The 25,731-nt window shown below is 39.2% G+C and overlaps 1 protein-coding gene and 1 long non-coding RNA gene across 5 annotated transcripts in view; one reads left to right on the top strand and one right to left on the bottom strand.

Moving 5' to 3' along the window:
* LOC140698251 (uncharacterized) overlaps positions 1 to 21,037 on the bottom strand; it is a 64,448-nt gene extending 43,411 nt beyond the window's left edge. The window contains exons 1-4 of one of the 2 annotated variants that reach the window (XR_012075898.1): positions 17,761 to 21,037; positions 16,069 to 16,180; positions 4,679 to 4,818; positions 3,706 to 3,852 (exon numbers count right to left, since the gene is read on the bottom strand). This is a non-coding gene — a long non-coding RNA (uncharacterized lncRNA). Of the gene's footprint in view, positions 1 to 3,705; positions 3,853 to 4,678; positions 4,819 to 16,068; positions 16,181 to 17,760 lie in introns of those variants that run through there. The other variant, XR_012075899.1, reaches the window with a different exon arrangement.
* Positions 20,744 to 25,731, top strand: part of SLC16A1 (solute carrier family 16 member 1) — a 32,033-nt gene continuing 27,045 nt past the window's right edge. The window contains exon 1 of one of the 3 annotated variants that reach the window (XM_072967973.1): positions 20,744 to 20,820. The gene's annotated coding sequence lies outside the window, so the exon portion shown is untranslated. Of the gene's footprint in view, positions 20,821 to 21,909; positions 22,349 to 22,369; positions 22,442 to 25,731 lie in introns of those variants that run through there. The other 2 variants (XM_072967972.1, XM_006213660.4) reach the window with 2 other exon arrangements.

Consider the following 25,731-nt stretch of genomic DNA (forward strand, 5'->3'; position numbering starts at 1 on the left):
TTCAGGTTGCCACGGTTAACTCCTATTATTTTTGTTGTTGTTGTTATGTTTAACACTTAGAGAGCTGGCACACAGAGTTGAAAGACTTCCACCTAGCCAGAAGAAGCAACAAGCGACCACTTTGGCCAGGCCTGCTTGACTTATTGATTCAAAAACATTAGTTGAGCACCGGTATGTGCAACGTGGATGTGCAGTTGATGACGTGGAGGGAAACAAAGATGAATAAGAAAACAGATTCCCTCCTCGAGGAGGTGACATTCTGATGGAGACATAAGTGCACATACACATCACTGAAATATAAGCTGAGGACAGGAAGGCAGGTCATAGTTACATTCTCCCCACCTGGAAATGTTGAGGGAGAGCATTTTCATCTACCAGGCCACCAGGCAGATGCCTGCTTATCCCCTGGGGTAGTCTGATTATGTTTTTGCCTAAGAAGCCAACACCAAGTTAATAAAGTCAATTGTAACAAGTTAAGCACCGTTAATACTCTGTAATGCCCTATGTGCATATAACAGGAGTTCAATGTGTTATCACTTTCATTTAAATGAATCTCTTTTAAATTAATGAAATGAGTTGGCCTCCATTCACTTCCTTTTTATGAAAGGGAAAGAGAAATAGAAAAATAGAAGTGAGAAATAGAAGCGGAATATCCCTTCCCTGTTCCTCAGGGCAACGAACAAGAGAACAAACAGGGTTCAGTACCAGGAATAAAGTTGACTCATACTCTTAGGCTTTCTCTCCTTTTAGAACACATTGATTGAAGACTTGGAATGGGATAACATTCATCCTCATAGGGAAACAGATGAAGGCGCCAAGGGAGAACATGCAAGGAGGGAGCAGGGAAAATGAGGTGAAGAAAAAGGAGGCAGTGGCCACTGCACTGCTTTTGACAGTCTCTTTATCTCAGGAGAAAAGGTTGTTCCAGGAAAACGAAATTCTAGGCAGAATGAGGAGGATGAGTTGAAATCATTTATATTCCAGAGCAACATCCTAGGGGAAGAAGGTTAAGTTTTGTGACAACATGAATAAGTACATCTTTGTGGCCTGGTACCAGCCCAAGGTCTGCAGGTCCAGAAAACTTACAAACATAATCAACAAGAGGATAGGCTCTAATGGACAGAATGAGTAGTGAAGAGAGGAGGCAGACGTTTCCCAAGGCAGGATCCTCAGTGGGTGTCATTGAGTAACCTCAGGTCGAGAGGTGAGAACCCCAAATCCAGGAGACATGGAAGGTCCATGGAAGATGTGTACAGGACAAGGACATTGTATCTTTTCCACAAGTGTACCTCAAAATTGTGACATGAAGGACAACAGGACATGGGCAGCTCCTACACTGGGATCTTGGCTTTCTAGATAAAGGAGGTAGAAATGATGTCTCATCCTCCAGTAAATTAATTTTTTCTGTATCAGTGCCTTTGCTATCCCTTCTACTATTTATAACTGTCAATTGTCTTTACACTATTTAAATACTCATGCTTTTTTAAAAGTATAAACTATAAACTTCTTGAGGGCAGTGATCACATATTTGTAGCTTTGATGGCAACTAGTTCAGTGCCTGTTCTTATTAGGTCATTTCTTAAGAAATGTTGTTGGATTTGATGTTATAGGAGAATTGGACTTCAAGGGTCAACAGCTGCAAGCGCTGGCAATCCATAGGTCTGGCCAAGAATTTCCATGAGGCAAGGCAACATTTGGCAATTACAAAGGCATTCCAGTGAAGTGAAGAGGAGTGTCAGATTTTGCAATAGTTCTGCAAAGAAGACAGATCTTCGGGAGTGGCTGGGTTCTCAGAAAATTATATGCCAAATGGCAAAGAGTAATCTGGGTTCTTACCTTTACAGAGATTGTGCAAGATATAATCTCTGCCAGATTCAAATAGGAAAAGGTGACATTAACAAGTTTTCTTAGCACTATAAACATTATGCTAAGTATTGAACATGTAGAATATTGTTAAAAGATGCTATTACTGCTCTCAAGCTTAAAATCTTAATGCAAAGTCAATGTGTATGTATATAAACTAATCAGAGAACAATAATTTACACCGAGTTATAAGTTAAGCATTAAAACACTGCTGTTAGAGAAGGGATTCTAAAGATGGTGGCCTTAATATGGGTCAAGACCCCCAATTTTTGTGGATCTTTGCTCCTCTGAGGCTTTACAAAATTCTCCTGCAGACATTTGAAATATAATAAAGTTTATTGCTTTAAACCCCACCCCACTCCACCTCACCCTACCTATCAATATTTCAAGACAGCATTTCATATACCTGGTGTCATAACATGCTTAGCTCTTAACCTCATAACGCTCAAGCCTTTGAGCTTGAATCTATAACCCTAACTTGTAGTTTAAACTTCACTCCCATTTCATGGACTCAGATTCCTCCTGCTAGAAGAACATGAGGACCCTAGGTCACTAGTTCGAAGATTCAGTCTCACAGGTAATCAAGTCTTAAGGGGGTTCCTACCTTATACTTCTACTCCCCAGAACGAGATTTCTTGCTGGTAACTTCTCCTCCCGTGAGTAGAGATGCAGCCTCCAAAACTATAGTCTTGTCACTGGGGGCCTCTGGTTTCCATGGTTTTTTGGATGCCAACTTTCTTCACACCTGAATCTGTTCATGTTGTCTAAAGTTTGCTTAGATTAACAAACACCCTGAATCTTGGATTCATTTTGGACTTTCACCATAAGTAAAACTTTCTGCAAGGTCCTTGGGAGCTAGTGTTGGCGTAAAAGTCACAGAGAAGGCAGGAGCCCAAGGGTCTCTTATTTCAAATGTTTCTGGCTACAAGGCAAAAGCAAGTAAGAGGCTGCAGCTCTGTGACAGGCTCATAGTCATCAACCTGTTTGTGATCCAAACAGTAGCACAGATGATTTCTGCTTTAAGGCATGAGGCAACAAAAGAGGCATTTCAGGAAAACAAAAAACAAACAAACAAACAAACAATTAATATGGCATTAAATGGATTAGATAGCAAGGTGATTAAGATACTATATATGCCTTAGCATTTACATCAGATCAGATGAGATAATACAAGCAAAGTACGCAACACAGTTCCTAGCACTCAACAAATGCTAGTTCTTTTCCCTCTGCATATAGATTTTACACTTAGAGTGCTTTTGCCTACATCAAATCCTCCTTAAATCTTATGAATTAGGTATTTCCCCAAAGAATAGTGACTTGATCCCCAAAGTAGCACATCTGAAAAACCACAGGACTGAGAGTCAGACTCAGGTCTTCAGATGCCAAAGCCAGAGGTCTTCAGATAGTCTTTCCCCTACACCCCAGACCCTTCTTATTGCATTTAAGATTGTGAAGGCTTGGATTAGAGTGCTAACAAAGGGATGGAGATCAAAGAATGACGTGAGCTCCTGGGTAGCTGAGCTTGTTGGGGCCTTATTATTATACATCCTTATTTACAAACAAACAAACAATAACAATACTTCATCTCTTCCAAGATACCTCTCTTTTCAAATTTTAACATCTCTAAAATTGAAACAATCGATGGTATTTTTCAATTGTTTTCATTGCTCATCAGTTTCAGTGTAGTTGTTATTGTCTGCTCATCCGCAAACTTGGTTGTTACTCCCAATGGTATGACTAGATAGCTGAAACCCATGGACATTTTAGTCAAAAAACCATTTAAACACCGCTTATGCAAGAAATATGAATCCTAGTTGTTGCCTGAAAACCTTCCCTTGACACCTTCCAGTAAGATCAAGAAAGCACCAGCATCAAAACTTGCAGAATGGATGTCGGAAGCTGGGAAGAAAATCTCAGGAAAAAAAAGTGGTACAGTGCTGCTTAAGGAATGCTGCATTGCCAGTGCTCTTGATGGTACAAAGGGTGACACTGTATAGAAAAACAGAGACATCAATGACTCAGTTGAAAAGTAACTCAGAAGACAGACTCTGACGTAAAGACTCTGCAGTAACTGAATGATTTCCCTTTTATTAATGCACAAGTGTGATATATGATAAAAACCAATGTTTAAATAAACCTAAATAAGACCTTTAATAAGGGCTGAGTGAAAAGAAAGCATTTACCATTGATTAACTAGTAGCATTATTTTCTTTCTAAGCAGTATATAAAATAATGGTATGCCCTACAATTGGTGATGTCTTAGATTCAATGAGAATGGTCACTTTCTATTTGTATAATTGCTTTACAGTTCATACAGTTAACTCATTTTGGTCATCATAATAACCTTGTGACTATTAGGAGCAAAATATTAGCATCAATTTTTATCTACGGGAAAAATAAGGCAGATTAAATAACCACTTCAGCCAGCCATAGATTCAGGATAAGGACTCCTCTGAACACAGTCCTCTAGAAAAAACCTAAATCCTTTTTTCCTCTAAAATTTCAAAGCTTGTATCAATCTTAGTGCTACTGTTAAAAAAAAAAAGAAAGAAAAGAAAGGAGCAGATCTGGTAAGAATGAATATAGCAGTTCAGGATGAGTATTGAAAATGCCTCCCTCTTTGGCAAGGAAAGTGATTGTCAGGGCTTTAACAACAATAAGTCATTGTTACAAACAGCCTAGTACTGTGTACTAGCACATAAAATGTATTAAATAAATAATAGGAGTTGTATTACTCCGAGTTGTTCATGCTGGCTGTCCCAGCAGTCAAACCCTGAATTCTTAATGACTTAAGCAACAAAGACACGTGACTCACACATGTCATATATCCTGCACAGGCTGGTGCAAAGCGAAGGCTGTGGAGCTCCACCCTACACCTTCGTTCCAGTAACCAAGATGACCTGGGATCTATCATCTTGCAGCTGTATCACGTGGAACGTGGAACTTCTGAGGTCGCTGTGAGGGGGGAAAAAGGGTTAGGAGAAACGCATCGGCTTATAACTTCCTCAGCCTGAAAGTGATACAAGACTTCCTTCAGGCCATTAGCCAGAGCAATGACCCCAACCTAACTGAAGGAAGGCTGGGAAAAGCAGAGGAGCAAAGGAATGTTTGGTGACTACTGTCCATACTACAACAGTCCGATAATCATTTCCTTGAGGGCAAGAATCTGTTTTATTTATGCATATTCCCAAATGTCTAGAATAGTGTCTGGCTTATAGAGTTCATTAATGATTAGTGAGTTAATAAATCAGTGAACTAATAAATGGCATATGAAGCTGGTTTTCCTCACTTCAACTATGAATCTATTCTGAAAAGTTTCTAGATAGAAGTAGATACTCACGTTTGGGTTAATATATCAGAAATACCTAGAGTCAACAAGAAGGCATTCTGGTCAGAATTAATTTGAAGTTGGCAAGCTCATTCTCAAGTGTAATTAGACCACATGAAGTCTTTTCAGCGGGAGCTTAATGATTCTTTAAAGTGACTAAAATATGAAGAAACACGGCACTCAACTCTAAAAGCCAGTTTGGATTCTTGGTTTCACTTTAAAAGGAACACAGACTGCAATCTTCCTAGACATGATTGCATAGGGAGTTGGAAATAATTTGCCATGATGATAAGATAGTAGATTGTGGTGATATGAAAAGGCAAACAGTAGCCCGGCACGGGGAACCCAATAAGTAGCAGCCCTTTTGACTCCAATTCAACACCTGTTCTTAATATTACCTGCATGATCAAGAAGACACACAGGGTGCACCATTGATTTTCACAAAGGAATCTCAGAGTAATTATAAGGTGTAATTCATCATTCATTCAACAAATGTTTATTAAGCACCAAATGTGTGCAAAGTACAATGTTTAGTGGAGATTCAGGTGCAAAAAACAGACAGGATTTCTACCCTAATGGAACTTATAAACTAAAAAGGAAGACACTGAGCAACTATTATCACAAACATGACATAGGGTGCAAAAAAGGAAGTACCAGGTGCTATGGAGTGATGAACTGGGAGACTTCCTGGTTTTGAGCAGTAAGAAAGTAGGATCAGGGAAGCTCCCTCAAGAAACTGAGGTTTTAACTTAAATCCAAAGGATAAAGAGGATTTGGCAATGGGAGAGGGAAAAGTGAGGGAAAGAGAATTCCAGATGGAGGGAATACCTGGTCTTCACAGCCCCACTGTGAAATCACGCAGGATTATATGCTTTATCGTATAGCTGGAGAAGGGGTAGAAGAATAAATTGATTTAAACGATGTTCAAAGGACATCATTTAACAAATAGCTTAATTAGGACCATAGGCCACATTCCTTACCTTTCAGGGCAGGGGACACAATTGTCTCTCTAAGGTAGACTCTCTTTCCTGACTCAAAACAGTAGCTGAGCCAGTCATTCATTTATAACCCACCAGGCACATCAACCAGCCACAGACTAGACTGATTTAACAGATACAAATTTACAGTCTGTTTCACGGCACGCAGGATGAGAACTAAAGAGCCCTAAAAGGCTTTCATGCAGGAAGAGGGTGGGGTGTAGTGGCAGAGGGGGAGGCTTCACTGGTGAGAGCCAAGCGCTAAAAGCAGCTGCTTGTGACTTTTCCGTCATCAGTCCTCCCTCCTCCATTGTGCGTGAGACACACATCAGATGTTCTGGTTTATGATTTCAGCTTCAGAGAACATACGCTTTGAGATCTAAGCTCATGTATCTCTTCCTGGCATGGTGCCTGTTCATTAACTGGGCTCTAAAATCCATCTGAGAGTGATAATTAAATGCTGAGAATACTGGGACCCTTTTCTCCCACTTTCAAGGAGGTCTGAAGTCTTGTGGAGTGGTTAAGTCTCAGGCCTGGGTGCCTACTTGCTGTACTTGCTAGAAAATGACAAAGCACAGGCTACCAAAAAGATTCTGTCCAGATGCCAGAACCATGTCAGAACACAAGGTCACATACAGCTGCTGCCTTCCCCCATTTGTATCAGCCAGAGTGCAATCTATTATCTTTCCTTTGGAAGACACAGTAGAGACTAACTCGTGGAGGTCCCATTTAAGTGCTACTTTACCTGTTAGGTAGACCAGACATAGGGAGGGCCAAGTCTTTACCTTTTCATACTGTGTGTACCTCCCCAGGTAAATTAAAGTAGAAAAATCAATTATTTATATGAGAAATAACAGAGGAAAGCCCTTACAGGCTTTTGCTTCTTTGATTCAAGAGCACAGATCCTGATTTGACTGAGATGTCAGCAAGTGATATATGTTTGCATACCAACAAACAATCTCCAAAAAGGTTAAAGCTCCTGATATTCTGATCATTTAAAAATATACTACAGATTTTCATTAAGCATTCGTGTTGAAAACTCTCACTTTTTTCCAAAAAATGCTGGGTCATATAACCACTCAGATTACCTCCCCCAAATTATCTCATGCAACAATGAAAACCATTGTAAACTAAACATCAAAAGATTTTCTTTATAAAGAACAAAATTACAGCAATGATAACAATAATCTGTTCTAATCTAAATGACAGCAGTCTCTGAGCACCAAGGCTGCCTGCTTTATCACCAGGTAGCCACATTTAAGTGAGTTTTGTGTCAGAAATCTTTTCATAACCAGATATTAGACCCAATTTGAGGTGACCTGAATGATGGGTTCACTTTGAAAAGAGCATGTTAAAGTTAGTAGTGAGGTTATATCAGGTCTTCTTAGTCCACATTATCACTTCTTATAATCAGCCTGAAGCCTTGAGGAAAGTAGCTAGGGAAAAAGGGAGGATGTAAGAAAGAGATGTTTAAATCAGCACCATGAAGTTGTATTTATATGTTTTATTTCAAATGGGCTATTCTGAAGATAAGTACAGTGTGAGTATTTGGCGTGGGCAGGGGGGAAATGCCAATTCAAAAATAGGAAGAAAAGCTACGTTACTATATTATTTAACATATGGTAAAATCCTAAAATTTTTCCATCTCTTTTCTCAGACTTAAAAGAATACAGTTGCCAACTACTACGTTATACATAAGTGGGAAAGAAGAAAGATGATATAAAGGTTCTAGGAATTAGAAAATCCAATTATTGTTTGGATTCTAAACACTATGTAGCCTTGGATAAGTTTGGACTTTATTTTTCCATCTATAAAATGAAGGGAGTTGGAGTAATCATTTCTAACCCATCCTCCAGTTTGAATAATCTATGATTTCATCTGACAGGCAAACTCTCCCCTTTGTCATCCCTGTTGTTATATATGGAATGCTTAATCTTTTCCAGTTTAAAAAAAAATCACTTACCAGATGCTTAAAATAAAATAGTTCTCTCTCTATAGAATGTCTGCCTTTTTTTTCTTTCAGGTAGTCATGGCACCACTTAAAAATTATAAAAAATATCCAAATAAAGATATAAAGAAAATAAATACCACCCTACAGTCCCACCACTGAGGGACAAACTATCTCAACATTTTGAGTTATAATCTTCTAATATTACTTTTGTGCCTATGCTTTTATGCATATTTAACTTAAAAAATAAAACTATGATGACTTTGTACTTAGCGTTTTGAAACCTACGTTCTTTAATATTACATCAGAAATATTCTCCATATTTTTCTAAAGCATGATTGTTTTTCATAGCTCCATGTGTAATCCATCATTTAGAAATAACCACAATTTAATTCACTCATTATTGTTAAATACCTAGGTTATTTATAGTCTTTATAATAAATAACACTGCACTGAACAAACTTGTACAAGAATATCTGATTATTTCCTAAGGATAAATTCTCATAACTAAAATTACTCCCACTAGCAATGTATGAGAGTGCTGGTTTCCAGATGTATGAGAGAAACTGGTTTTATAATTTAAAGAAATCTTTGCCAATATGTCACATGAAAAACTCTTAAGGTCCTGGGCTTTATAATTAAGAGAAACCCTTGTTGATATCCATGTCTGTCTATTATTAAACATTTTTCTGGTTTGTTTTTTTTTTTGGTCATTTGTATTTCTTTTTTTGGTTAAATGTCTATTCCATTCCTTTGTCTGTTTTCCCACTTGTTCACCACTTTTCTTTTTGAGATTCCTCAAATACCTCATTTTTTTTTTTTGATGGGGTAGATTTTAGAAGGTACCCTGCAGATTCAGGGTGGTTTTTTTTTTTTTTTTTTTTCAGTCCTTGTTTTATTTTTTATGTTTTCTTCCAGTTTTACTCTAACACAATTGACATGCAGCACTGTATAAGTTTAAGGTATACAGTATAATGATTTGATTTACGTATATCGTGAAATGATTACCCTAATAAATTTAGTGACCATCCATCATTTCATACAGATACAAAATTAAAGAAATAGGAAAAATCTTTTTCCTTGTGATGAAAACTCAGGATTTACTCTCTTAAATTTCATAAATATAAACACAGCAGTATTAATTACATTAACCGTTTTGTACATTATATATCTAGTACTAATTTATAGTATAATTGGAAGTTTGTACCTTCTGACTACCTTCATCTAATTCCCCCTACTCCCAACTCCCCAACTCTGGTAACCACAAATCTGATCTCTCTTTTTTTTTATGAGTTAGTTTGTTTTTGAAGTATAATTGACCTACAACACTATGTTAGTTCCTGTTACACCTCATAGTGATTTAAAACTTCTATACACTTCAAACTGATCACCACAATAAATCTAGTTATCATCTGTCACCATACACAGATATCACATTATTATTGACAATATTCCCAATATTCCCCACTCTGTACATTTCATCCCTGTGACTCATTTATTTTGCAACTGGAAGTCTATACCTCTTAATTTCTCTCAATTACTTCTCTCCTCCCCCTCAACACTGTCCTCCTCCCTCCCCCACAACCACCTATTTGTTCTCTGTATTTATGTCTCCATTTCTGTTCTGCTTGTTCATTTGTTTTGTTTTTTAGATTCTACATATAAGTGAAATCATGTAGTACCTGTCTTTCTCTGTCTGGTTTATCTTATTTAGCATAATATCCATGTTGTTGCAAATGGCAAGAGTTCATTCTTTTTCATGGCTGGGTAATATTCCACTGTAGATATATCACAAGACTTAGTTGTTTTTGATGATCAAATATTGTCATAATTATGGTCCCAGACCAAAACTTCAATTAATGTTCTCTCTTTTGCGGTTTTCCTCTGGCCTATCTACACATCATTTTATAATTTTGTTTTGCTTTTTAAGTCCCAAGCCTACCAGTAAATCATTTTAGGTGCTCTATTCTGGAGCACCTTTTCCATCAATATTTTAATAATAAAATATTTTGAATAAGATATTAAGACTTCATTAATTTTATGCATTGAAACAATAAATCTTAAAAATTGACAGGTCAATATTGGATAAATTGCAAGAACATTAGCATATTGCAGGTATTTGATTTTTAAGTGTACAACCTACTAGAATATATCAAAATTATGATGGTAGAACAAAAAATTTACATTCAGATATTTGACAATTTGATTCATCAGATTATGTGGGTGGACTGGCTAGGTACATCTTGGAAGTGAGTGTATTCATTAGAACTTTTCAAAAAACAAAACAAAACAGAAAGCTCTCAGTGGTCCTGACAAATGTAGTGTTCTTTAGACTCTCAGAAAAAAACCAATAAGCTAGAAACACTAAGTGGAAACCCAAAGAACCCCCTTGCTGGACTCTGACTTACTGGCTGAGCAGATTACTGTTGACAGCTGATCATTCAAAAGAACAACCTATAACACACCATGCACGTACGGAATCATCAAGCACATTTTCACATAACCTATTGCCTCTTTACCTTTTTCTGAGCCTACATCTATTCCTTTCTGAGCATATACCTATTATTATTCTCTTTCTTCTTTCTTTGTTTTTTGGGTTGCTGTTTCATATGTAGAATTATATTTAGAATTTGTTTTTTAGAGAAGGTAAAAGTTTTCGATAAATTTTTGATTCTGTAACAAACACTGTCCTATTGACTTTAAGGAAATCATTTCAAGGTCTCTTCTGAAACATTTTTTTAGTTTTTTTTTTTTTTTAATGGAGGTACTGGTGATTGAACCAGGACTTGTGCATGCTAAGTACATGCTCTACGACTGAGCTATAATCCTTGCCCCAAAACATTTTTAAACTAAAATTTTAATATTGAAATGTGCTGGTTATTATGATATTGAAATTAATCTAATGTACCCAAAGAGCAATAAATCTTACCTGCTAGAAATCATTAAGTGAAAAAAGGAGAGTTACAGAAGAGTATATACAGTATGTTATCATTTTATATATATAATTTAAAAAATCTATAGATATATATCTACATATACATTGAATATCCCTAGAAGGATAGAAAAGTAACAAAAATGCTACTGGTAATATCAGTTGACTCTGGGGAGGTGAGGTGAGGTGAATGGCTGGGGAACTGGGGTGTCAGATTTCCTTTTCATTGTCTATTCCTTTGTAGCCTTAAATTTTTGTCCCATGTACAGGAATTAACAAATATTTAAAAATACTACACATAGTAGGTATTTAATAAATATGGAGTGAATGAATAAATGGATGAATTAAGTGAAATGAATGAATGTCTTAAACATGCACTTGGTTTACTAAAGCCTTAGAATCCATATGTATAGCAGCAGTGTTGTTAAAATGAATGTGTCAAAACGGTAGCAAAATTTCTGTAAATGTCTTCAGAAATGGCAGAAGTGTGATTGCAGCTAGAAAAGGTGCTTTGGTTGATAGAGGAATATTTTCATAAATGGTTCTAGGCTAGTGCTTTAAAAATTCCTAAGTAAACAATGCCACATTATCCTCCATCCCCTAAATCTGTGGAAGAATTATTACTCACTGGCAAAACACCTCTTGTGATCTAGAAGAACATACACTAACCCTATCATTAAAAAGTCACACTCCAAGCTTGTCTAATGGCAGTTTTATCAAACTTCCTCTCACTGCTAAATAGTTAAACTTCATAATTGCATGAAGCTAAATGGGTTTTTAAGAATAGATATAAAGTCTGAATTGGAGAAAAAAAAACTATTGTCACTTTGTTAGATTCTTAATTGAACCAATCCATTACCTTTATTACATTATAAGGGATAAGGAACTTTCATATGTATATTTTTTTAATATATACTTGTTGAAGAAGCTGGTCCTGACCAATATTTTTCTGAAAAAATGATGAAAAGTATAGCAAGCAAACTTCAAACTAACATTTTTACTGCATCTCTTACTTCAGTGAAGCTAATCAAGGGTTTACACCAAATGCAGTTACTTTAGGCATTGTTTGGTACTTGGTATGCTAAGATAGGGAAGCAACCACCTGTTGTGTACTCAGGTCAAGTCTTGAGGGCAGACATGGATCTAAAAAGTGACAGTTTATTGGAGTCAAAATAATGAAGAGAAGACATCGGAATTCTAGTTATTCTTGTTGGGTAGGTGAAGGCTGGATTGTGGAATTTACTGCAGTGCAGATTTTTAAAGTGTTTTGCCAGAAAAATAAAGACAACCAGATAAAAGTGGTTTTATACTTAAGCAACTCTACGCAAAATGCTTACGACAGTGCCTGGCACAGAGGCACTATATAAGTGTTAGTTGCTATTTACCGTCACCATTATTATGCTGTCACCACTTTGAAATAACCAATTTGTATTTGCCATACACGTTGGTCTATATAAAACAATCTGTATGATACCAAGAGAAGAAATAGTCCCTGTTTGTAAGAAGTTTATAGTGATACATTTTGAATGAGAAAAGACAGTTAAATTGTTAAAGAAAAAAATATTTAGTTTCTTTGAGGCAATGTCCTTTGCTAGTTCAGCTGGAGTCCTACATCAAAAGTTGAGAAAAGTTCATAGCATATTCCTTTTCAAACAAGTTTAAAACAGATCACTGATATTTAAAATAAACAGAAATAAATTACACAGTAATGATTTACTGGTTTTCAACATGGTGTCATAAAACTTAACCAAACTCTATATATAGATTTTTTTTTTTAAGTGGGGAGCTAACTAGGTTTAGTTTTTTTTTTTTTTGGGAGGTATTGGAAATTGAGCCCAAGACCTTGCACATGCTAAGCATGTGCTCTGTCACTTTGAGCTATACCCTCCTTCCACATATATTTTGAATATAAGAATAAAGATTCCCAGGGAAGTCAGGTTCTTGAGTGAGGACCTAGAGGGTAATTTTTTGTTTTTCCTGATAAGGATAGAATGCCAAGAGGAAGAGGCCGGGAGGAGGAGGAAGGCTGCCTAGGGACCTGGATACATGAGAATGTCTTCAGGCTTCAACTATGCATGCCTCCATTTCTGAACACCTTTATTTTTTGATCCCTTCCAGTCTAAAAAACAAAAGGCAGGGGGCACTAAAAGGAACTGTACTACAACTGTAGTGGATAATCAAGAGGCAGAAAATGTTCTTCAGTAATTTAAAAGTATCTTGGAAACTCCTTGAAAAAAAGTAAGCGAAAATCTTTTTGAAGAGGAAATCCCAATTTCTAGTAGAGACTGTCCTAGAAAGGTTAGCTTTCCAAGTTGACAGAAAGTCATACTAAACTCTAACACATAATTTAAATGTTCTTCTAATACATAAATAGAAAATCCTTGGTGACTTAGTCCTTTTTTTTAATTAAAAAAATTTTTATTGAAGTATAGTTGTTTTACATGGTTGTATTAGTTTCTGGTGTACAGCATAGAAATTCAGTTTTATATACATATATGTATATATTTTTCATATTCTTTTTCATTATAGTTTACTACTAGCCACTGAATATAGTTAGTTCCCTGTGCTATATAGTAGGACCTTGTTGTTTACCTATTTGTGCATAGACGTTTGTATCTGCCCATCCCAAACTCCCAGTTTAGCTCTTCCTCCCTTTTTCCCCTGGTAACTATCAGTTTCTTTTTCTAAGCCTTTGAGTCACTTTCTGTTTTATAAGTTCATTTGTGTCATTCTTTTAGATTCCACATATAAGTGATATCACATGACATTTTTCTTTCTCTGTCTGACATTGTCCATTTAGTATGATAATCTCTAGGTCCATCTATGTTGCTGTAAATGGCATTATTTCATTTGTTTTTATGGCTGAGTAGTATTCTATTGCATATATATACCACATTTTCTTTATCCATCCATCTGTTGATGGACATTTAGGTTGCTTCCATGTCTTGGCTACTTAAATAGTGCTGCTATGAACATTGGGGTGCATGTATCTTCTCAATTTAGAGTTTTTGTTTTTTCCAGATATATGTGCAGGAATGGGATTGCTGGATCATATGGTAACTCTATTTTTAGTTTTTTAAGGAACCTCTGTAGTATTCTCTGCAGTGGCTGCACCAACTTACATTCCCACCAACAATGTAGGAGGGTTCCTTTTCTCCACAGCTTCTCCAGCATTTATTATTTGTAGACTTTTTGATAATGACCATTCTGAGCAGTGTGAGATGATACCTCATAGTAGTTTTAACTTGCATTTCTTGAATAATTAGTGATGTTGAGTATCTTTTCATGTGCCTGTTGGCCATATGTATATATTCTTTGGAGAAATGTTGATTTAGATCTTCTGCTCATTTTTTGATTGGGTTGTTTGTTTTTTTGATATTGAGCTGTGTGAGCTGCTTATATATTTTGGAAATTAATTCCTTGCAGGTCCTATTGTTTGTAAATACTTTCTCCCATTCTATAGGTTGTCTTTTCATTTTGTTTACAGTTTTCTTTGCTGCACAAAAGCTTTTAAGTTTAGTTAGCTCCCATTTGTTTTCACTTCCCTTACTTTAGATGGATCCAAAAAACTATTGCTGATTTATGTCAAAGAGTGTTCCATCTATATTTTCTTCTAGGGCAGTCTTACTTTATATTTTCCTTAGATGTTTTAAATCTACTTTAAAATATACCCTTTCCCTTCTTCTCCCCAGCTTTCTCTCCTCATGTGAAAATAAACGAGAAAATTTGCTTTGCTGACCAAAGGAAAAGCTTTCTATATGGAAAATGTATAAATGAGATCACAAAGTGTTTATATGGCTATTGGAACTCTTAAGATAATTTCCAAATTCTATGACTTTTGCATTCTTAAAATTAGAAAACACATTAGGAGTTTGAAATGCCTGAATTTTAAGGTACAAAGACTGACTCCATTTTTGTTTGAGGTCCTTAAAATTTCAGGAGATCCACCAACAGCCTAGAAGAGCTCTTCCCTTGGAATGGTAAGGTTTACAAATATGCAATGTTTCAAAGACAGAGAGATCAATCTAGAGGAGGTAAGGCAAGATATGGAATTTAATTATCAAGCCAATGAAAGCATTTCCAAAATAAACATATGCTCCCTGGAAGGAAACAGCAAATGAAACATATTATATTTAATTTGGATTTGGAGGTGGCTTTCCTAAGCAATTTATTAAAGCGTAAACAATAATTATGTAGAAAGAACTTGGTTTAGTAAATACGATAATTTTGAAACCTTATTAATTCACGTTAATGGGGAATCTAAATTGGATTACAAAGAGGTGTGAATTATATAGCAGGATTATTACAACTACTCCCTTGTTACTTTATCTGCTTCTCTTTCTTCTCCATGTTATTCTGTATACAGCTCACCTGGTACATGGAGAAAGTGCTTTCCATGAAGAAATAGCATGTACAAAGGCTGAAGGATCAGGGTTGGGACTATGAAACAGCCTTTTATTTCCTGCCTCTCATTCTCCTCATCCCCATCCCTCCCTATGACCTTAGAATTTTCGATAAATAAATGAAAATAGGAGCACAAGCTATGAGTTAAGTAGACCTAGGTTTAAACCTCGGCCTTATAGTACCTATAAAGCTAAAAATTACCTACTTTAAAACTAAGCATAAGAATAGCTTAGTAACATATCTAAGTTTGAGGGAAATGGGATGGGATTTCCCTGGATTCTCAGTAAAAGGTCTTTGTTAAGGAGTATGGTTGCAGCAACAAGGAACTTCCCCAATAAGTCCTGGAGTCCATACCTCTCTCATTCCATTGGATTCTGTGAGTGGGGTTGGTGGTCAACGTAGCCTGAATTATGTATTCCCATTTTATGTCTGAAGCATATTGGGGCTGTGTTAAATGCATAATGTGGTCTGACCTGGGTTGGTCAATGGAATGACTAGTGAACCAGAGGGGATACACATGAAGTTGGAAGACTCTCAAATTAACTTTTCATTGGAAACAGAAGCAAAACCCCCATTATTTAACTTGTTTTGGCCTGATGGAACATGAAAGCCATACCTAGTCTTCTACGTAGAGGTCTACCTTGATGTATGTTGCCCATTTGCAATTTATGGCTTGGTGCCTCTTGTTGGCATGTAACTTCTCCAGATTCTGGTTCCTACTGATGGGACTATGGGAAGCATACACAAGACAAAACAATGAGGGAGTGGTGAAAACAAGGCTGCAGTAGAATGGTATGTTCTGAGCTTGGTCAGAGTTACTATACCTCTGGCTTTGGGGCATTCAGTAGACCAGCTATCCTGGAGGTAGATAACAAACAGCAAAGGATACTGCTCTACAAGAGATTCCAGCTTCTTTTTCACTACTAGATTAGAGGTGGTGAACAGTAAAAGGCATATGTACATCTGGAAGACTTAAAGAAGGCTCTCCCAAAGCAGGATAAAATTAAAGCCCTGAGTCTGAGACTATGAGTTTGAGACACTAGGGAGAAAAGAACTTGTCTATAAGCAGTTGGTTTGGAGTCTAGGGCTGAAGGCTGTCCGTTGCAATGGATAAAGTGGGCTATTTCAGTAACTGTGGCCATGTGACCAAAACAGAACCATGGGCCTGGATTAGGAGAAAACTGTGAAGTTGTAAGGAAATCCACAGGGTCTCTTAAACTTGAATCCTTATCTGCCAAATATGATAACGGAAGGAGAATTTCCTCATAGAGAGGATTCTGCCAAACCTTTTTACTAAGACCCTTGTTCAGAAACTAAACCTTTCCTTGGAGATCTTTCATAAATTGCCATTGATAATATGGGGAGGACTTGGGGGTGGGAGAGGAGCATTCCCCTTTTTGCCTGCTTCTTAAATACTGCAGCAGGGACCAAGCTGGAACAGACTTGCCTGCTGCAGTATCTGTTGCCCTACTTCCTCTCTGCCTACCTATTTCTCACTTTCCAACCCCCACACAATTTTCTGTCATTGTTGTTTTCCTCTTTATATTGATGAAAAATAAAGTGTTAGGAATTTAAGAATTCTATTTTCTTTTGCATTATCGGATAATGTATTATGTAGAAATAGCAAGCAAACTCATACTGTTAGTTCTATGTGGGGAGGTGCTCCATTTGAAACATGTGAACTTGGATGCCCAGACCGATATGAACTCCCTTTCCCTATACTGCTCACCACTCCTTATTATCTTATTCTGGGCTAATTAACTTTTCTTAGTCCTTGAGGGCTTTTCAGTTTGAATACTTGATTTAGATTAAACTTGACTGAAGTTCAGTGATAAGGAGAGTGATGCCATCAACAGGCAGACATACAAAACATGAATATTTATCTTCATTTTTGGGGATCCAGGGAAGCCTCTTTCCCTGACTCCTACCAGGCAGCTCTGTGGCAGAGGCCATTTTCCCTGAATCAATGAAGAGAGCCCTCAACATTTCTTAACTCCTGTAAGTCTAAACCCTGAGAAGGTAAATCTAGAAGTGCCCCCTTAGCTGTTGCATGTTCCAAGTTTTCCTGTGTGAGAATTCTCTTCTTTGAGTGATCAATAATGACAACATTTACCATATTTAGGGAAACTTTTACACCCTACCCAAAGGAGTACAGTCTTATTCTATGACCACAAAAAAACAATCCTATCAGAGTACAACACAATAGGCATAACATCTGAACTCATGATTTGTACAAAAGTGGGCGGGGAAAGGCTTCATTCTCTTAATACACAGCTCAGAAGTGGATACAGTTGCCCTTAGACCTCACCTGGGCACAGATGTCACAGGTACTATATGATGCAGATTCAGGGTTCTCAGAGGTCACCATAGATTGATTTCTGTGCTTTATTTAAGCCTCATCTTGCACACCAGTGCAGTGATACGAAGGTCCAGTTAGAACACCCTAGCCTGGCTCCCCAGGCAGGTGGATACATAAGGCTAGTCATTATGATCTAAGAGGCCTCCTTTGCTGCATGCACCCCTCTCCTGAGTCACCAGGCTTGGGGTACAGCTGTTCAGGAGTTCCAACTGCCTGCTGCTGCTGTTGGGTGAGGGCCATAAGGTCCAAGTTCTCACACCGAAAGATCTCACAACATGGAATGTGGGTGCCAGGACACCCAGAACTTCTTGGGATATAGGTGACCTTAAAATTAAGCTGTTGAAAAAGATGCCCCAACATATCCACTCCCAGCTTAGCTGCCTAAAGGTTCACAACTATTCCAGATTCAGATAAGCAGAGGGTTCCCTGCAGTGCACTTTCTATTTTCAAACGCAGCTTTCAGGGCCAACTGTTCTTATAATGATTGTTTAGCTCTATCAGGGATAGAAGGAACATAGAATATGGTCTTCCTAAATCAAATGACCTTCAAAGTCTGTGATTAGTCTCCTATGGTATTAATAGTTACAAACGACAATTTCTACCCATATATTTATAGTGAGAACTAAATAATGACTACTTTCTGATGATTCCAGACAATACTGATTTTGTGACTTTAGCCAAGTTACTTAACCTCTCTGTATCTGTTACCTCTATATCTGTATCTGTCTGTAAAATAGGGGATTATGATAGTATCTAGTCCACAGCATTTTCATGAGGAGTAATGCCTGGCATATAATAAGTATTCCCTAAACCTTAGGTATCATCAATTTATCCTCCACTCTCACACCCTCTGCCTAGAATACTAAAGAAAGGAAGGGAGAGAAGACAGGAAGGAAGAAGAAAGAAAAAAAAAAAGAGTGAGCTCAGGGTTAGCCAGGGTCAAAGAGGTAGACAGGTCTGGCAAATACGCAGAATCATGCCTAGAAGGAATGTTTGCTAGGAAAGATCTCAAACAGTGAGATAGGTTACAAAGAGCATAGGCCAAAACTAGCCTGTGCTGGCAGAGATAAGGAGCAAGAGCCAAGCCATATCAGACCACTGAAGGGAGGAAGGGCGTGGGAAGTGGACTGCCATAAAGAGAGCGTCATGCAGTTTGGCTGAAAACAAACTGAATTAGAAAATAAACAGATCAAAAAGGAATATTCTTGCTACTTATTCCCCATATGGACTGTTGTCAAATTTCATTTTCCACATTCCCACTTAAATTATTATAAATTTTAAATGGGAGAGTATTCTTACTCTATTAAGTAGTACTGTGTTTTAAAAGAAACTTTTTCTGCTTTATTTGGTGTTGGTGAAGTGGGGATAATAGCATCTTTTTATTTCCTACCTCACAGAAATGATGGAATAACTGAGGGAATGTAAGTGAGGTATGCAGTTCAATTCCAGAGAAAAGACACTGTAATTTTATTTTTCTCCTTTTCCAGATAAAGCAATTGAATAACTTCCACAGCTTGAATAGTAACTAGCTGTTACGAACTTTTCGTTTTGCACTGGCATTTCTCATCCCATTACTAATTTTTGAAATTACAACTCTTACCTTGAAATCTGCAGAAGTTTTCCTCACTTAATAACAAGCTTGCAAACAGTCTATCAGCCTTTAAAATAGAAAAGTGTATCTGGGGAATTTCATGATAAAACCAAAAGCCACTAGAGAGCACTAAGCCTTCTCTGATTTTGAAAGACCCCCATGATGAAATGTTTTTATTTTAAAGATTGCACTTGGCACAGTGAGAACCTGGAGCCTGGAGATCTGGTTCTTCTGATCATGACATTTATTAGATGAGTGGCCTTAGAAAAGTCTTTGAGTTTCCGTGGGCCTTAATTTCCCTTTCTGTAAAATGTGGATGGTTATGCTAGATGATCTTCAACCTCCTCTCAGCTCTAAACTTCTGATCTTATGCTTACAAGTTAACTTCTTCAGTGTCTCATGGATTAATCAAGAAGAAAATCTGGCAGAAAAGAATTTTACCTGTATCATTTCATCATTTTTGCCAGCTCACCCACCCTGATTCTACTTTTTCAGCTAAGAACCTTGGAGTTGCTTTTGATCTTTGCCTCTTATACACTTTATGGACAAATTGTAATAATATTAATTCATAAACATTTGTTGAGCACTTTCCAAGCTTTACCACTTTTGCAAATATTATCTTATTTGACTTTCACAACGGCTCAGGCTCGTAGATATTATCTTAAGCTTATCTGATAGGAAAACCAAGGCCCAGAATAGCTCAGTAAATTAACTGCCCAAAGTACCAGGGATAAGTTATGGGGACAAGCCTTCTGATTCCAAAGCCTGTATTCTTTTCACAGCACCAGAGTTCCTGCTAGGGGCAGATCCAGATTTTGTGGGGCCTTAGGTATATATAATTTTGGTGGAGGAATACAAGATTATAATACAACACTAAATAATGATCCTATGACACACTGTTAGAGCCAAGTGAGGAGCCTTTAGAGTTAACATTTAGGATTCAATTTCATGGTTTCCTATGGTTATACATTTTTGTAGTGCTTACTATATGCCAGAAACTAAAATAAATACTGATTTTATTATCATAACAACCCTATGAGGAAGGTACTATCCTTGCTTCACAGAGCAGAGAATGAGGGAGGCTCAGAGATAAAATGATTTGCTTAAGGACAAAGAGCCAGTAAGTGCCAAATATCAGAGTTGGAATCCAGATCTAATCCTGGGTCCATGATGTGAACCTACCACACTATGCTCCTCTCTAAGCCTTCTTTTGAAGTTTCCTGGGAATCATCTTATTCTGCCACTTCCCACTGCATTCCATTGTTCAGGTCCTGATAGTTCACACCTCAACCAATCCAAGTTTGTCTCCCTAATTCAACTCTCCTCTCATCTACCCTGAATGCTGCTACTGCCTGAAGCACTGCTGTTCTGGCCACGGAAAGAACCTGGAGTGCCTTACTTCTCTGCATTTATCAAAGGTAAAAAGAAATTACTGCTCATAAGCAGTACTTGGCTATCGACTCCCTACTGTCTTCTAATGTGTTTAACTGTTACTGAAAACTTTTCGTTGTCTGAAACAGGCAGAGTGGGTGACAGGAAGAAAGCACACGGAAGCATCCAGAACCCTATCCCTCAACCCCTACTCCCTCACGATCCAGATTCTTCATTTGCAAAACAAAAAGCTTAAGGACGAGCTCAAGGGGTTGTAAGGGAATTAAGTAGGGAGGGGGTAAGGCGGAGGGGAGGGTTAGGAGAGGGGGAGGAGGAGGGGAGGAGGGGAGGAGGGAGGGAGGGAAGGGCAGGGAAAGGACAGGCATCAAGTGCTCGTCAAACGTTGGTGGATTTCTGCTTTACTCAATTCTCCCCCAAAAATCTGTAAGGCAGCCTCGACTCATACCTTTTTGGTACTTCTCCATCATTACTTAATTTCATCACTTCAACAGCATCATAGGGTTGTGAGGATAATTCGGGTGAGCAGCTAAGTATATAATCGGCCCTTCAGAATTGTTAGCTGTAATTATAGCTTGTTCCAAACCTTCAGTGTCCATAAAAATGTGGCCTCTCTGCATGCTCATTTCTCCGTATTTCCGACACACAGTGTCGCCACCCTCAGACCAGCTCTTCTCTGCCGATTTCTGTATTTAATACCCACCACTCATCTGATGCTCTGTAGTATGGAAGTTCCACCACCAAAAGCGCCTATAAGGTTGCTTCTATTACTGTTGCCATTTTAGAGAGCAGGAAACAGGCCCTGAGGGTTTGAGTGACTTCCCCAAGGTCACGGAACTCAAGCGGCGAGAGCGTGCGCTCTTAAGCCTCTGGCTTTCGGCTCCTTCCTGGGTCCGAGGTGCACCCGCTTCCATTCAAACCCTGCCCAGCCCCCCACTTTCAGTCGCTTCCTCGCTCGTCCGCGCGCCCGTTGCCCGCCACACCTGAGTCAGGCCCCTGGGAGCACGCCCCATCAGTCCGTGGCGGTTTTCCCCTTTTCTCCGCCACAGACTGAGGGTGAGATCGACGATGATGTCCCAGACGCGAGTAGGTCACCCCGCGGTCCTCCGAGGGCGGGCCTGAGGGACGAGTCCCAACGAGGAGCGCGGCGACGCTGTCCACGCCGCACGGCGGGGGCGCCGCGCGCGGGTCTTGCCGGGCCTCCGGTCACGTAGCGGGGTTGGGGGGGCGCCAGCGCGAGCGAGCGGGCGCGCGCCTGAGAGCTTGTTGAGGCGCGAGTCGCTGTTAGGGAGTGAGGAGGGGGAAGAGGGGGCGGCGGCCGGGAGGGCCGACTCCGCCCTGTGTGCGCATGCTCCGGCCCCGGCGGGTTATAAGGCAGCCTCACGGGCCCGGCCCGACAAAGTGCTGGCGAGCTGCGACGTGACTGCCCCGGCGCGTGGGTGCCCCGGCGAGTGAGCCAGGCGGCCGGCGAAGGACGCGACCTGGACCCTGGGCCCCGTGGAACTCCAGCTGCGCCGCCGCGTCACGCTCACGCGGCGCCGCAAGCCGCGCATAACGGTTAGTTGGTAACTGCCGGCCGCGCGCTCGGCGCAGACCCCGCGGTGCCCTTGCTTCCTCGGCGTGGTCGGAGGGAGCCTGGGGGAGCGAGAGGTTGGTCTCCCGGGGAAGAGGAGGGGCGGCCGGGCAGGGGCATCGCGGCCGCAGCAGCCACGTGGCCTCAGAGCGTAGCGCTGGTGAAGGAGACCTTGGGTCGCTGGGGACAGCGCCTCTCCCAGCAGAGCTGCGGCCCCGTTGTCAGGTGCCGGCCACCGGCCCGGCCGAGGAGTAGGGTCGTGATGCCGGTGACCTTGGGGAAGTCTCTTCCCCTCTAGTCTCCTGTAGGCTCTTCACGAGATGCTTTTGATCTGGAAAAGAGACGACGAGGGGCTGATTCACGTGGTGCCTCCCGACTGCTGGCTGCGTTCTCGGAGGGAAAGGACTCGGGGCGGGAGTTATTATGGACTCGTGGCATGCCCGCCCCAACCTCCTCAGCCAGCCAATCCTTGTCCCACCTGGTGACCTGCGGTAGTGATTTGGGGAAGCTGCAGTCCCCGCAGCCAAGGCGTGACTGCAGGGTTCGAGTGGACTTTGCGGAGGGGACAGTGCAGCTGGCAGACGCCGGGAGTGGTGCTGCCGGGAACTCTTTGTCATTCAACCTGTGGCTGCAGAACGTCCGCCGCAGCGCCCTCGCTCTGGGTCTTTAAGGCGGCCGGGTCGAGAGTAATCTGAAGCATAGCGTGACACTTGGTCTGATGCACAATTTTTTTCCAAATACATCCTTTTTTTTCCCCACGTGCATTTTAAGATTCCTTTTCATGAATTATTGGATGAGACCAGCTGTTGCCAAAACTAGTTTGTAATTAATCTTAACCAAAAAAATCAAACGTGATTGCAACTCTACCCGAGTTGCCAGTGTCTGATTATAAACTAAGTCTATTGATAACAGTAAAATGCTTACAAGCTACTTTGTCATAACTAGTTTTTAAGGTTTTTTTCCCCCAAAATTATTCTGGTTTCGAAATAAAATGTGTACACTTAAGTGTTCTGATAAGGCACATTATTTTCCTTTATGAATTATTTGTATTCTGAGGGGCAGGTAATTAAGTTTCTTCACGATTTCCGCTTGGAGGAGGTACGGGGCATTGAACCCGGGATCTTTTGGGTGCTGAGCATGCGCTGTACCACTTGAGCTATATACCTTTCCCCAATGCTCTGACAAAATAAATGTGGGGTAAGTTACTAGGGAAATGTCAGTGATGGAGTGACCTCTGAATTATGTGAGAGTCTGCAAGAGTGTGAGTAAGAATTAACCATTAATAAGAAATTTTGATGTCAGTTTACCAGCCCACTGAGGTGAAGCAGAGAGTATGTATTATAGTTCAGCTTTTTAGTTAGGCATTAAATATACCCATAAATCCAAGTTTTATACTCTGGGGTACAATTTTGCCTTCATATTGCTATAGAAATAATAAAGAATTTAAGAAATCTAGCCCTTAAAACAGGTACTTGGTAAGTATTGAATTTCAACAAAAGTTGAACTTCAGTAATTAATTCAGGGATTAGATAGATGCTGTTCTTTCATCGGATTGCAGTGACCCTTGTTAAAAATGCAAGTTAATGGTCTAGGGGAGCGTTATGTGAGATTTTTATAGCTAGATAGGTTTAAATCTTTAGCTGTAAGCTTAACGTAATAAGCTATTAACATACCTAAACAGATTAAAAAGGGGGGAAAAAAGTTCATGCCACCATAGGATGAACCAACTGATCAGTGTTTCAATAGTTTACATATCTTTTGGCCTTTTAAATATTAATGCCTATGATACTAACTCTGGAAGGGATCTTAATGACCAGCTAGTCAATTTCCCTTATTCTACAGATTAGGAAACTAAGGTTGGAGAGGTTAAGTGACTTATCTTAGTTCTGAAAATTTTTTAATGGGTGGGAATTAATGTGTGTCTTTTGGCTCGCATTTAATGATTTTGGCACTCTTGAACTTTCTCTAAAATTATAAATATAGATATAAATTATTACATGCCAGAAACAGATATTTTGAATAATAACATCCCAACTTCTTATGTTCTTCATTCCCGTTGTATTTTCCATCCACTTCATAATATGCATTCCTGTGTGGGATTTAGTTCCCTGTAAATATCTACACAGCCAATCTGGTTTTGTTACAGAAGAGGACTAGGAAGATGGGACTTCAATGTGAGAAAAATAGTCCAGAAAGTTTTGAATTTTTATGTATTCATCAATTTGTTATAGGCTGCCAGGCACTATGAGAGACCTGTGATTCAGCAATGAACAAGTTCTAGCCCTATCCCTCCCGGAGTTTATAGTCTAAGTGGAAAACAATGTGTATAATTACCACAAGTACTCTTTACAAACAAATATTGAGTGTTATGATAGAGGAAGTGCAGGTTCCTATGGGAAAAAATGCTGTATTATGTAGATGTGAGAAGACACCCAACTTAGTACTGAGGCAATCTGGGTAGGCCTTTTTGAGAAAATGCTATTTAACCTGAAACTTGAAGGATGAACAGGAGCTATCTAGGCTAGGGAGTGATAGTGAAAAGGGCATTTCAGATGTAAGTACTGAAGTTACAAAGTACAGGTTGCATTGGAAAAACTTAAAAGAATTTCACCAAAGTAAAAGCATAAAGAAAGAGCAGAGAGAATGGGGAAAGATGGAAGTAGGAGAGGTAGGCAATATCAGATGATGGAAGGCCTTACAAGTCATTTTAACCAAATAGGGAAGGGACTAGGTAAAAATTTTTAAGGAAATACTCTTATCTTGAAGCTAATATGAAGCAGTTTAAGGATTTTAAATGGGGCTGGGAATAGCGTGATCAGATTGTGCATTTTAGGAGCATCACTCTGGATACAATGTTGAGAACAGGCTGGAGGGAGGCTGTTGGAGTTCTATGAAACCACAGTGATGGACAAGATGGACGGCAGTGGGAGGGTGGAAGAGAGAGGGGAACAGACAGGATTCAGTGGGAGACTGGGGAAGCCAGAGGAGTTACGGATATCTCTTTTACAAGATTTCTAGCTTGAGCAAATAATGATTATGGGTTTATTATTTGTCTCCATTTAACCAATGGGGACATTAAGAGGTTGTGTGACCAGCCCAGGACTGCTCAACTTGCAAGAGTTAGAAACAAAACTCAAATCCATTTCTGCCCTTTCTATGTTTTTGCTGCTATTCATAGTGGTTTTTTCCCCTTTTAAACAATTTATTATAGAAAGTTTCAAACCCAGTTGAGAGCCATTACTGTTTCATCTATACTCCTGCCTATTCCCCATCTCACCCGTGGACCCTCAGCCCCCAGCCCCTACTAGATTATTGTGAAGCAAATCTTAGATATATAAATATTTCATCTGTAAATATTTCAATGTAT

This window comes from Vicugna pacos, chromosome 9 (assembly GCF_048564905.1).
Source record: "Vicugna pacos chromosome 9, VicPac4, whole genome shotgun sequence".
In the NCBI taxonomy this organism is placed as follows: Eukaryota; Metazoa; Chordata; class Mammalia; order Artiodactyla; family Camelidae; genus Vicugna; species Vicugna pacos.